This window comes from Pleurodeles waltl, chromosome 6 (assembly GCF_031143425.1).
Source record: "Pleurodeles waltl isolate 20211129_DDA chromosome 6, aPleWal1.hap1.20221129, whole genome shotgun sequence".
In the NCBI taxonomy this organism is placed as follows: domain Eukaryota; kingdom Metazoa; phylum Chordata; class Amphibia; order Caudata; family Salamandridae; genus Pleurodeles; species Pleurodeles waltl.
The window spans coordinates 1,649,700,008-1,649,714,825 of record NC_090445.1 but is presented as its reverse complement, the minus strand read 5'-3'; positions in this window follow the sequence as shown (position 1 = coordinate 1,649,714,825).

Genomic DNA, 14,818 nt, shown 5'->3' with positions numbered 1-14,818 from the left:
GCAAACTGAACATCTACTAAGTTCTGATGGAGGATGAACATGAAAAGCAGGTCAAACACTGACCTATACAAGTCATTCTCCTTTAGTGCTGGGATGGCACCAATGGGTTTGAATCCATAGGTGTAGATGATGTACATCTGTACTACCTTTACTATCTGCCTTCTACCTGTGCAATAACCCTGTGAAGGCACTCCTACCATAAGCTTTCCTTACCCATCCATGTCTCTGTTCTCATCAGAGTCCTGGCTAATCCTGTATAATAGCCAAGTGAACCTATACTAGTTTGTGGAAGCAAGTTGGGGGCTTCCAAGTATGCCCTACAAAGTGATTTCTCGAACTGAGAGAGCATATCTACCGTTGAAAGGAAGGAAGACATGCAGGTGAAGAAAGGGTACTCCGTGGCAATGTGGCATATGTTCTGTCTACTAGTATATGCAGTAGGGGGAAGAAAATGCATGTTAATTGAACAGAACACCGACCACGCCAAAAGGAAGTCCATGATGAAGTAAAATTCTGTGGCTCCTTGCCTAACGAAGCAGTGGCCCATGGACGTTCGGTATCCATGCACTGCCACTGAAAGGATTACCCAACAGCAGCTCAACCTCAGTCGATTTCCCAGAACTTTGCTTTAGTATGATACAACGTAAAGCAAGTAGGGATACAGAGGCCTGGTTGTGATGGACACTGTGGACAGTAATACCGACTCTCCTGCCGCTTTCCATGCTTTGAGCACACTTTACAGCGACGACATGGGCGATCCTTTTTGGGTGTTTTAGGTATGCGATCAGCAAAGTGTCGCTCCTGCAGCCTTGCCACATCCTCCAGAACATATGAGGTGGAGGCTGCTGCTTCTTCAGTAACAGCAGTGAGGCTTTCAATTACAGACAACTGGAAGTCAAGGAAAGTCATGAGTCTTCCTGTTGTTGTCTGACGGTAAACAACATACGCATTATATGTTGCCATCTGAATCAGGTGGGTAAACAGTTTCTTGTACCAAGTGCGAGTTTTACGACACGCATTGTATGGTTGAAGAACCTGGTCGTTCTTGTCCACTCCACCCATGTACTTATTGTAATCAAGTATACAGATGGGCTTGTGGACTTCGGCCATCTGACCCCAAACCGTGATGGGAGAAGTGCTCTCATCATGAATTGTAGTGAGCACGTATGCATCACGTCTATCTAGGAACTTGACTGCGAGCAGTTCGTTAGAACGCAATGCAGTACTCTGTGATTTCTGGAGCTTCTTGCAAACAAGCTCCCGCGGGAATCCTTTGCGGTTACAACGAACTGTACCGCAGGCCACAGTGCCAGCTTTGTAGAGCTCACTGAACAGCTCTACTCCTGTATAGAAATTGTCCACATAAAGGTTATAACCTTTGTGAAGAAGTGGATGGACAAGTTCCCATACAATCTTACCTGTGACCCCTAACGTGGGAGGGCAACCTACAGGGTTTAGGGTAGAATCCTTCCCTGTATACACTCTCAGGCTGTACACATAGCCAGTAGAGCTCTCACACAGCATGTACAGCTTTATGCCATAGCGAGCTCTTTTGCTCGCAATGTACTGTCTGAAAAGCAGCCGTCCTTTGTACAGGATCAAGGACTCATCGACTGCTATATTCTTTCCAGGAGTATAGATCTCTGGAAACCTGGCAGACAAATGTTCCACGACAGGCCGAATTTTGAACAACCTGTCATGATCTGGATGGTCCCGGGGCAATGCAGCAGAATTGTCATTGAAATGCAGCATGCGCTGCAGTAGCAAAAAACGATCTCTGCTCATGTATGGTGCGAAGATGGGAGTTACCCAAACCGTGCGAGTTGTCCAGTAGGACTGCAAGGTGGGTTTCTGTACTAACCCCATTTTGAGGGTAAGGCCCAAAAATATCTTCAATTCCGCCAGCGAAGTGGGAGTCCACTGGCGTGCCCTAGAACGGGGCCCTAGAGTGCCTCTGCGCTCCCTCAGAAATTGGTCTGCACGCAAATTTGTTTGCTGCACAACTTTCTGAAGAAAGTCAACATCCAAAAACAGATAGATGTAGTCGACTGGCAAAAAGTTAGCTGTATCGACTTTACATCCAGCGTCACCAGTAAAAGGTGGAATTTGGGGCTGAACCAAACAGGGGGGCTGCCAAGAGAGCACTCGTTCTGTGCTTGCGGCAGCAAGCACGTGCTCTCTGGGTTCGGCTAACTCAATGTGGTCCCGCTGCCCAGAATGTGCTTGCGAAGGGACAGCACGGATGTCGTCATTGTCTCCTTCAGACTCACTGGAAGAGGTGTCGTCAGATGGGACTCCGCCGACTGAAAAATCACTCCCAGAATCTGCCCCATTGTCCTCTCCCTCAGATGCTGTCTCAGTGTCTGCTGTCTCAGTCTCTGAGCCTACATCAGAACTGTCCTCCATAACCCGAGCTAGGGCTTGATCAGCAGTCATCCAACGAGACGCCATCTCTGCAACTGGCTAAACTGTCCCTCTAAATTACTATCCTACGTAGAAGGCAGATAGTCACAAAATTGCTTGTTGGTATGTTTGTTGTGTACAACAGGAAATGTCGTCACCTTACCTTCGCTTCTTCTCCAATTCTGCAGATTCTCTGAAAACACTGAAAAAAACAAAAAAAGAATGTATTACTTCACCTTACCACACACCCTGTGCAACAGTCATTTTTGGTGCTCTGCCTCCCATTACCTCCTCTTCTAATTCCCTCAGTACTATCCAGCAAAACTGCCACTACAGAAAAGACATGCATGCATGCATATTGTGTGTATATATATATATATATATATATATATATATATATATAATAATATATATATATTTATATGTTTAGAAACAAAGTGGTTGAAGGGTTGCTGGGCGGCACACTTCACTGCCGGTGCCCAGTGACAGGGAAGACCAATCTAGAAATTATCTAATGCCGAAAAATTTCACCGCACTCCATGAAGTACAAATAAACGTGTATTTTATTGCAGTCAATAACCACCAACGTGTTTCAACTCACCAAGGAGTCTTGATCACGGTCCTCGTGGAGTGCGGTGAAATTGTTCACCATTATAAAACAACACACACAAGAATAACAAGCATTTACAATGCAATGGGTCTCGCATCTGCTCGAGTTAGAGCTATTAGCGTTATAAACTCCTAACCCAACTTTTCTTGCCACATAAATTGATAATTTAAAGTTAAACTCTTTCACATAAGAGAGCCGATTCACAGCGCCATGGCCACCATGAGCATCATGTGAAGAGTTACACAAAAGGAAAAGAAGTTCGCTCGCAGTTAAACGTAACAGCAAAAGTGCAATTAGCCATGTACCAGGGGCCAAGGCGGTAGCAAAACCTCCCCAAGGAGGGACAAAGGTAAATCATTTTCCAATGCCATCAAAGGAGTGGTAGTGATGGGCGTGAGGTGGGCGTTGTTAGAAGCCCAGATACACACCAACAAGTCAGAAAAGCAGCACATGGACGCTGCAATATATATATCTATATAGATATATATATATATATATATATATCTATATAGATATATATATCTATATAGATATATATATGTGTATACATATATACACATATATATGAGACTCATGTCACAAATCTTTTTCTTTTTATACATGTGTGCTTGCCCTCGGCAAAGCACACATGTATAAAAAAAAAAATGGCCCCATTGATGGTCACCCTAAGGGCTGACCACCAACAATTTGTTTTTTTTTGTTTTTTTTTACCCTGGGGGGGCGATCGGCCTCCCCAGGCAAAACTACGTTTTTTTTTTTTCCCCTGGGGTCGGCCCGTGTTCCAAGGGCCGACCCCGCCATTTTTTTTTTCTTTTTTTTCTTTCTTTTTTTTTGTGGGGGGCGCGATCGCCCCCCAAAACAGTATAAATAATTAAAATATTGCCGGGGGGGGGGGTGGCCCTTTTACGAGGGGGCCGACCCCCCCAAAGAAGATCCCTGGTGCCTAGTGGCGTTTCCTGGCCGTGGATCGCAGCCGCGCTGCGATCCACGGCCAGGAAACGGTGCCAGGGAGGCATCGATGGAAAGGGGAAAGCCTCCCCTTTCCATCGATGCCTCCCTGGCATCTGGGGAGGCCGTTTTGGCCTTTTTTTCCCCACCGGAGAAGGAAAGAACGCTTACCTCCGTCTCTCCTTCTCCGGTGGGGAAAAAATGTGACGTCAGCGCGCCTCGCGGCGCGCTGACGTCATAAAGGGGCGGGAGGGGGGTGGGATGGAGACGCGGAAGCTCTTCCGCGTCTCCTACGGTAAAAAAAAAAAAAAAAAAAATCCTCCGGTGCATTGCACCGGAGGATTTTTAACCCCCTCCCTGGTGTCGGCCACTGGTCGTGACCCGCACCAGGGAGGGAGTGTGGGCGTCGGCCAGTGGCCGACGCCCGCATTTAACGGGTTAATCCTCATGGTTTAGAGAATCGGGATTATTTGGAAAGCCCTTTCTCTTGGGCGGAAATCTGCCTGGCCATTTCTAGTCTTCCAACAGGTAAAGCAGTCAGCACTGATTTCAACCATACCAAATTCTATCAGGTCTTTTTCTGCCATGCTTAAATATCATTTATTGGTTTTTTTGCGCAGGTTTACAATGGTACTTCCCTCTGAATCATGGTTCTCTGCTAATATTGTCATTTGTCCTAAGAAAAAATAGCCTCTGCAGGAATTGGGTTCATACGTCCAATCACCTTAAAGAATGGAGATACTAAAGTGGATTCTAAAGTCTTGGCTTCACATCTCTCTAGAGTGATTAGTAAAATTGTGTCTTCTAAACAACATGGCTTTATTCCCGGGAGAGGGACAATGGATCATATTTGCTGTGTGATATCTCTCTTTGACGCCTCTGCTGTGGCTGTACACCCTATGGCTTTAATTTTGTTGGACGGTGAAAAAGCATTTGATTGGGTCTCCTGGTGGTATTTTTAGGTCATTTAAGGTAGGAATTTATTGTGTTTTTCCTCTGCAGAGGGGTGGGGGGCGGTATTTTTTTTTTTTGTATATGGAAAAATTTGGCAATAAATATTTTAAAAAATAACTTTTGTATTACATGAAAACTACAGGATGTTTTGCCTTGCATTGGCCTGGCCTATCTTTATCTGCTCAGTTCTCCACCCTCTACTGCGGAGTCTCTGCAGTCATAAAATTACCACTAGTAAAATCAATCTGGTAGTTTGTGAATTCCAAAAAATAGTAAACGTGCACAAAAGTGTACGTTTATATTTGTGATTCAGGCTTTCAGAGTACAAACTATCAAGTGAGTCATTTAAGTGAAATTACTCAAAGGGGAAAGAAAATGCAATGCAACAGTAAACCTTTAACCGGGTTCAGCAATTAATGGAGAAATAAGAGCCTCCTAGAAATTATTGCAATATTTTCCTTCTCCCATGGTACACAAAACATTTAAAAAAGCTGGATGAAGGCATTGAATGCTGTCCATCCAGGGCAAAGCTGATGCTGTCTCAATTCCCAGAAATTGCTATAGAGTGGATAAATGACCCCGCCTCCTGTCACCTTCAGTCAAGATCTCCAGAGGCCTGCATGCTGTGTTGGGTTCATTTCACCACTCTACACTCCCATCCAAGGTTTTCAAATCATTCTTTACACATCACCTGGGAGCCATAGAACATTATAACAGATTTTTGAAGCTATTTAAGTGTGTAAATCAGACCTACAAGCTCAAATAGCCCTCATTTATAGGTGGAAAACCATTTTTTTTATTCTGAAAAGTTATCTTACACTTGTGAATGAATTTTTGCATATGAATATTTTTATCGTGCAAGGATGTGGTGTAAGTGTACACCCTGGGAAATTGAGATCCAATCCTGTTAAAGGAAGAATTAAAGGCCAGGTGTATCTACATTGAATTCACTAAGAGTGGTCACAATTTGCGCACTGACTTTTAACAATTCCGATGGTATTTTGCAAACCTTAATACTACTAGGTCAGCTCACTAAATACTGTATCCCCATGGCTCAAAATTCGACCTATCTCATGAATATTAATGAAGTAGGTCACAAATTGCAATCCACTATGAATCGCTCCCATCACAGTGATGGTGGCCTGCTGGGCTCAGCAGACCACCATGTCTGTCATTGTTCTAATTAAAGCAATAAAATGATCTTTTAAAAAAAGAATACAGCCCGTTTGCCTTAATGTTTCCTTTGCTTCAACCCATGGATTTCATGCAATCCCAGATTTCCAAAGGTTTGTATACCTGGGATTGCGTGAAATCGCTATGCCTCCCAAAGGATTCTCATTATTTTTTCTTTATATGTGTGCTGCATACATAGAAAGGGGAAAATGCCTCGAAGGATTGATTTCCCTTCCTGCACAAAACAACTGCCCTTGTAACACAGACACCCTTGCACCATGGTGACTCTAGGCTGGCCCTTTTTCTTTTTTTGTCTTTTTTTCTAGGACTCAGCTGAAGCCGAGGCCCAAGATGACTGGCAACACTTCCTTGCTGAAGTGTCTGAGCCAATCAGATATCTGCCCAGGAACAGCTGGATCCGCACCTTAAATTTCTCTGAAACTACTCAACGGATTCAAATAAATTTACAAAAACCATGATCTGTGAAACAGAATCTAGCTTTGTCCCACATTTGGTGTAATTCAGTTTAGTGGTTCAGGCTGCATGTGTGTCTAAAGGTCCTATGGAAAAATTAATAGGGATATGGAAAAAAACATTTTGGGACCCCCCCTTTTTCTCTGCCCCTGCTTGATAGATCACCACAAAACTTTCAAGACAGAAGCTGAACTTAGCAAAGTATACATTTTGAAAAATTTGTGAAGTCAAGTGGCACCAAAATTATAGGCAAAAACAAATGCTCTATCTGTAGAAACTAGGTCCTAGCTATAACTACCTACTGGCAACCGCCAGTAGATAATATATATATATATATTATATATATATATATATGTATATATATATATATATATATATACAATATACTAAACTTTTTTAACAATGTTAAACAACGTTTAAAGTAATGTTATGGTTAGGTGACAACATAACATTTTAAATGTACAAAACCACAGAATTTCACCAGTCATACTTATTCTGCAACCATAACTCGTGCCCAAAGGTAACTATAGCTCACACTATTGCTAAGCACAGTTTTCTTATCAATAATTTCATTGCAATAGTCTATATATATATATATATATATATATATATATATATACAACAATTCAGATTATTACCAAACATATACATAACAAAAACAGATACCAAACTTAACTAAAAAATAGAATACAAAACCAACAAAAATAGAATTGAATCAAAGAATTACATTTTTGTAAATAATGTAAATAGTAAAGAAATAACAAATATTTTAAAATAATATCAATCCAAAATAAACAACACTAGAGGAAGTGTTCGACTTTGAAGGAACCAGATTTGCTATTCCCACTCCAGTCAGAGCAGCAGTAGGGAAAGTGTTGGACATTAGAGAGGTTAAATTCACTGGTCCAACTCCAGTGTGAATTGAACAGTAAGAAATGTATTGGACTTTGGAGGGGTTTTATTTACTATCCACATTACCTTTTAAGCAACAGTAGGACAAGTGCTGGACTTTGAGGGGTTACATTTACTATTCCCACTCCGACATAAGGGACAGGAGGGATATTGTCACTCTTTGGCTGGGTTAGATTTACTATTCACTCTCCAATGTTAGCAACAGTCGAGAAAGTGCTGGAATTTAGAGGGTGAATTTTAATATTCTCACTACAACAAAAGAAAAAGTAGCAAAAGCGTTGGACTTTGGAGGGTTTTGATTTGTTATTCTCACTCCAATCCCAGAACAGTAGGCAAAATGCTGTTCTTTGGAGGAATTAGAGATACCATTCCAATTCCTATTTTTTTAAATACAGAACAGATTAAAAATAGTTAAGCAAATTCAAAATAAAACAATTAATCCTTATAAAAATAAAATTAAATGCAATGAAAAAATCGGGGTTTATATTCCAAACTTCATTAAAAAATATAAATCAAATAAGAAATATTTAAAACAAATACATTTCCCTCCCTACTTCCCAGAAAACACCAATGAAGAAAAACAATGACAAAAAATGAAGCATTATTAATATGTAGTTATTAAATAAAACAAATGAAATTAAAACAAATAATAATAAATATGAAATTATTTTTGGAACCTTTATTAATAGCTTAAACACCAAATAAAAAAATAATGTAAAAAAGGGTACAATTCATATACAAATTAGTCAATTAACTATTTACATATTTAATCATTTTAAACACCAAGTCAAATGTAATTTACATTAAAAGTTTATTGAAAATAAAAACAAAATAATAGGGATGTGGCTTGGGAACCATGGAGGCAGCGGCATAACCCCTGAGCTCTGGCACCGGAGGTTCAATTGAGGTTGCTTCTCCTATTCTCCCGCGCTCCAAGAGCAGTGGTGAGAAGCCTGGGCTGGGGGGGAACCTTCTAAGGCTCCTAACGGGGGCAACAGGCCTGAAGGAGGGCACGGTGGCCTCTGCAGTGTCAGACCTATGGAGATGTGGCGAGGCAAGATGGCGCCAGAGTCTGGAGTGAGCCGGGAACAGCAGCGTAAACGAGCCACTAGGGTGGGGGTGACGTCCTGGGCCAAACAATGGTGTTTGGAGGGGCCTTTTTTCTCACCCTGTTATGTTTGCCCAGACATCCCCTCCTCTCTGTGCACCACAAGTACTGTACAAGCTGCTGCTCGGCTGTTGGAGGGCTCTGGGAAATTTTGGATGGTGTGACTTCCGGGACTGAATCAAGCAGGGGGAAAAGGTGCTCCCTTGCCCCCCAAAACACACCTCCCTGAGGTCGATGATGGTAGATCAAAGGTTGGAATCCCACACACTGATTATCCTGGCAGAGATAAAGGGCAGAGTTGTTGTTGCATCACTTTATGCAGATGACGTTCTGTTGTACTTAGCCAACCCTGACCAGACCCTGGGTACAGTGGGTGAAATCTTGAAATTTTTGCAATTCATGGGAAATACTCCAGGCTGCAAATTAATTGGGAAACAGCTTCATCTACCTTGGCACAAAGAATCAGGCATTGGCATTTTAAATGTCCGGGATTCTTAATTTCCAGTGGGAGGACTCACACTTTTAGGATAATCTAGTGCCACTGCTCCAGAGTCGGATGTTAAGCACTGGGTGGTGGTGTCACTCTCCATGATGGGCACAGCGGCATTCTTTAAAATGGTGGCCTTGAGTTGCTTTACATATATACTCTAAAACAACTTGTATGGCATACCCAAGTCATTTTTAAGGCCTTCTATACATTGTGGGGTGTTGCTTTGGCAGGATGGCCCACCGAAGGCAGCAGGGGCATTCTTTAAAATGGTGGCCTTGAGTCGCTTTACATATACACTCCAAAACAACCTGTATGGCATACCCAAGTCATTTTTAAGGCCTTCTATGCATTGTGGAGAACGTTGCTTTGGCAGGATGGTGTACCGAAGGCAGCTGTGTCCTCTCTTCTTGGCTATACATGCGAGAGGGGCATAGTGACCTGACCGTAGAGAGCTAATAGGCTTCTCAGGTCATCGTGGTTAATGGATGGGCATATGCGCAGTGGGATGACCAGACTTTTCACGAGGACTGAGAGGGGCTAGGTTTGAAAGGATATCTGCATGCATTGTATGCTGGGAGAGTGCCCACAGAACCCCCCCGAACCCTTCTTAAGCAGCAAGAATGGTATTTGCATTCTGGCCTACGCTGACTAGAGAAATGGGCTGGCATAGGCAATTCGCACTAAAAACCCCACTCTGGTTGGGCATGTGGCTAAGTGCAATACCGAGTCTCCTAGGCTTCTGAGAATGGGATGCTATAGGAATCAATACCCTCGCTGAAGTGTAGTATGTAAATGGGGTGGTTCCATTTGATCATCTTGGGATGAAATACAATGTGCTAGCCTGCTAAGTGTTTAAGTACTGCCAAATGTGACATGCCCTGTGGGCGGTGGTGCTACGAAATGAGGAAGTTATGGAGACCTCTCCCTTGGAGTACAGATTGCTGAATGGCCTGATGGTCACCAAGGCGATTTCCCTCACATATCAGACAGTGTTGAGAAACATGCAAGGGGATTTACAGCCCCTAAGGGTCAGATGGCAAGGGTATGTGGGAGAGATTGACAATGAGGACTTGCGGAATGTGTTGCGCTTCCCCAGGATAGCAACAATCAAGGCCTTTTACTGATTTATGCAGTTTAAGATTCCACATCTTATATATTTTACTAAGGTCCTTCTGCATAAAATGGGAAAAACTCCTGCTGAGTGATGCCTATGTAGCTGTGAATAGAGGGGAGCATTTATTCATACATTGTGGAACGGTCCACACCTCCTTGCTTCTTAGGAAGGGATGATACAAAGATTGGAGAGCGCCACTGGCATACATATAGAACCAGGGGCACAGTTAGTGCTGTTGGGGATCTGGAGTGAGTCAGACTCTTGCTCCTACCAGAGGCTCCCATTCAACCTGGGCTTTCTTCTGCCTAAGAGCGAACTGGCACATAAGTGGAGCTCCACAGAGGTACTGGTGGTGAGAGACTGGGAATGTGAAATGGATATTTGTTATGTACAGGAAAGGGTGATCTATAAGGGGAGAGGTTGCCCCAAAAAATTGATAATATATGAAATGGTTGGGCAGGAGAGCACTTGCGGCAGTTGGCAGGACACAAGAGAATTGTTTGAGTAGGGCACATGGACATTCTGGGATAGTACTTGGTGTACAAGGACCACGTCTGAATACAGTGTGAATGGGGAGCCCAAGGGGCTTTAGGGGGGTTAGGGGTGCGGGTAGAAGGATGGTGACTTCAGAGGGTGGGAGGGAATTGTTGATGTAAAAGATTGGCATGATGCTTTCGAACATCAAGAAAATATGTTTGTTTAAAAAAAAACAAATTGAGGGGCGTAGCCAGGGAACATGGCCGACGGGACGCGCTCCAAGTGCGCTCCCATCCCCGGCGAAATCCTGTAGCGATCCTGGGGCACTCTGAGACAGTGGGAGCCGCTCTCCTAGATCGGGAGGACGTCCGGAGAGCCTGGGCGTGGTTGGATCCCATTTTTGGACCCTTTGAAGCTAAAATCAGGGCCACGCTGGAGAAGGTGGCTGGGCCGCTGAGCTCACGCTGAAGGCGGGCTGCCAACGGGAGGCTGAGTGGACCCGTGGGGGCTTGTGTGGAGTGGTGCCCCCTACCCGACTTGAAGGAGGGCCATATTGGGGTCATGAGGTGGGTGGTCGCCTCAGCTGGGACTGGAGAAATAGGTCGGACCCTCACTAAAAGGAGCGAGGCCTATTGGGAGTGACGGCGGCTGAGAGGGCCTCCGCTGGGGCTGCACGGCTCACTTGCTGGACCCACTGCTGGGCGTGACCTGGGGGTTGGGTGGCTTGTTGCGCTGCGACGCCCAGGGGGGCTGTGTGGCCGCTAACCTGAGTCGACGGACACCCTGAACGGGAGGTGAGCGGTGGCGCCCTCCTGAGGAACTGCAGTGACTGGGAGACATCTTGGGGCCCACGGAGCCATAGTGATTGGTTCGAGTGCGCAGAGCTGAGAGTGTCCGGAGGCGGCCCCTGGACATTCCAATAGAGCTGTTTTTCCCCTTTACTCTTCTTGCCGCTCTTCTGCATCTTTGAACATATTCAGACCTAGTTGGTAACTATTGGCTGGGTGATCTTCGGCTGCTGGAGAGCCTTGCAGCCCTTCGATCTGGCTGTCTGGTGAGACAGTGGTGTCTAAGGCGGTGGAGAGCAGCGGATACTGTTTTTGTGGTACTTTGTTGTTGGGACTTTACAGGAGGATGCCTGTTGCATCTGGGTGTGGCGAGAAATGGGGCTTCATAAACGGACGGATGCATCATAGGGCAATACAATGGGACAGTATACTACCCCGGTGGTTCTCCCGCAGCGCATGGCTGGATTGGAGGTGAGTGGAGAGGCTGTTGGAACGCTGATGAACACCAAGGAGTCATCACGCGTGGAGCTGCTCGCTGCCATCCAGGGCTCCCGGGTGGCGCTAGAGGGTAAGATAGAGACAGTGGCAGTGGAGGTCAATCTGCTGCGGGCGGATCTCCGGAAGGTGCCGACAAGGTTAAGGTGGCGGAGGATTCCATAGCGGAGCTACAGACCAAGGTGGGGACGCTGCGAAAACAAATGGTGCAGGCCACTTCCACGGTCGGACGGTTAAAGGCGCGGCTGGAGGACGCGGAAGGGAGGTCCCGGCGGAACAATGTCAGGTTGCTGGGCTTCCCGGAGCACGCGGAGGGGTCTGCCATGGAATCCCTTGTTGAGAACTGGATCAGAGATGTACTGCAGCCAACTGGGCTAACTAGAGTTTTTGTGGTGGAGCGTGTGCATAGGGCCCTTGTGGTGCCTCCTCGGCCCGGTGCGCCGCCTAGAGCTATTATTGCCCTCTTACTAAGCTATAAGGACTGGGACCTTGTGCTATGTGCTGCACGTGAATCAGATAAGGTATTATACGAGAACTGCAAGATATCTATCTATCCTGATTACACAAACAAGGTGCAGAGTTCTCGTAAGGGGTTCATGGAGGTCAAGGCGAAACTCCGAGCCATGAGCATTAGATACATGCTCCTTTATGCGGCACGTTTAAACGTCCTATCGGGCGGGAGATCGCACTTTTTCGATCGCTCAGAGGAGGTGTGGCGATGGCTGGAGATGTGGGACACGGTGGCCCCGGGAAGGATGGAGGGATCTGGAAGCATCACGTCGGGCTTCTGGAGCAGAAAGCCCGGACTGGAAATCGCAGTGCACTAGTCGGCTGGCGGACTTGCGTCACAGAGTGGAGATACAGCAAGATGGAACTATGGCGGTGGTGGCTGCTGATTTAGTTGGGGGTACAGCTTTGGAGCAGGAGCTGGGAGTGGATGGGGATTCTGGAATGGCTTGACTGTTTTCCTTGCTGTGGTGCTGTCTGTCCTCGGTCCTGATGGGGTCCTGTGAGCGGACTGGTCTGTAGCTGGTCCTCCGGGGCGCCGCTGGCACTTATGGAACTTAGGTCTGGGGTGATCCTAGATACATTTGTAAACTGATGCCGGGGGGGTGGTCACTCCACAACTGAGGGGGGCCTTTTGATTTTGATATGGTAAGTTGGGGTTTAGGCTGTAGTCCTTGCAGCATTTACGAAATGGACTTACAGTATGGTCTGTTTTGCTTGGTTTAATGTATTTCCGAGGTGGGGGTTTTGGGAGGTTTGTTAATGTTTGAAGTTTGTTCAACAGTGCCGGTATTGGGGCGAGATGTGCAATTTGTCTTTCTTTTGTCTCATTGTGGGGGTAACACGCAGGGGGACATGTCCTTCGGGTGGAGGAACCACATTGCATTGCAATGGGTTGTACTATTAACATGCTGACATGGAATGTCAGGGGCTTGAAGAGTTACACAAAACGCTACAGGGTGTGCTCATTCCTACGAAGATTACTGCTTGTCTTCAGGAGACACAAATGACTGACAAGGAAGCGCACAAAGGGGGTCATTCCTACCCTGGCGGTCCGAGACCGCCAGGGTAGGGGACGGAGGAAGCACCGCCAACAGGCTGGCGGTGCTTCTGGGGCTATTCTGACCGCGGCGGTAAAGCCGCGGTCAGAAAAGGGAAGCCGGCGGTTTCCCGACGGCTTCCCGCTGCCCCTGTGAATCCTCCACGGCGGCGCTGCAAGCAGCGCCGCCATGGGGATTCCGACCCCCTTCCCGCCAGCCTGGTTCTGGCGGTTTTCACTGCCAGAACCTGGCTGGCGGGAACGGGTGTCGTGGGGCCCCCTAACAGGGCCCCACATTGATTTTCAGTGTCTGCTTGGCAGACACTGAAAATCGCGACGGGTGCAACTGCACCCGTCGCACACCAGCAACTCCGCCGGCTCCATTCGGAGCCGGCTTCCTCGTTGCTGGTGCTTTTCCGCTGGGCGGGCGGGCAGCCTTTTGGCGGTCGCCCGCCAGCCCAGCGGGAAAGACAGAATGACCGCTGCGGTCTTTTGACCGATGTACGGTCTTCTGGCGGTTCCCGCCAAGGTAGGAATGACCGCCAAAGTGTCTAAGAAATGGCGGAGACAGATGTTTTCATCCTCCTTCTCTTCCTATGCATGTGGGGTGTCCATGTGGGTGGCCCCGGGGGTTCCCTTCACTCATGTATACAGTGAGGTAGATGTGGAGGGCCGCTATGTTCTGGCGGAGGGCATGTTAGATGGTTTACCCATTGTTATCCTTAATATATATGCTCCTAATACGAACAATCCCTCCTTCTACGCCAGAATACCTAAGATTTTGGGGGATAGCGTGGATAGGCCTTTGGTTTGGGCAGGGGACTATAATTGTGTGTTACATGGGGATTTGGATTGCCTTCCACCGAAGCAGGGAACCAAACCACTTATGGTAAAATCTCTCAAAGACATGATGACACACCTGGGTCTGTGGGATGGTTGGAGGGAACTGCACTCTGAAGGCAGGGAAAATACTTGTCACTCCAGAACACATGATACTTACACTCGACTAGACAGGTTTCTGCTGGGTGGTTTCAACAGCTCACATGTCTGGATGTCACTCATATGGGTCGGTTTCTGTCTGATCATGCGCCAGTTCGGTTGCAATTACAATGGGGAGAGAGGGTCAATCACACAGCTCGAAGTTGGCGTATGCCTGCGGATTTATTGACAGATCAGGGATGGCAGGAAAGAGTGGGTGAAGCCATAAAACAATGTATGGACTTGAATTGGAACACAACTGAGTCTCGGGCGTGATTCAGGGTCTGGTACATAAGGACCAATGCGGGTTCATACCAGGTCGTAGTACGTCCTATAATCTGCGTCGCT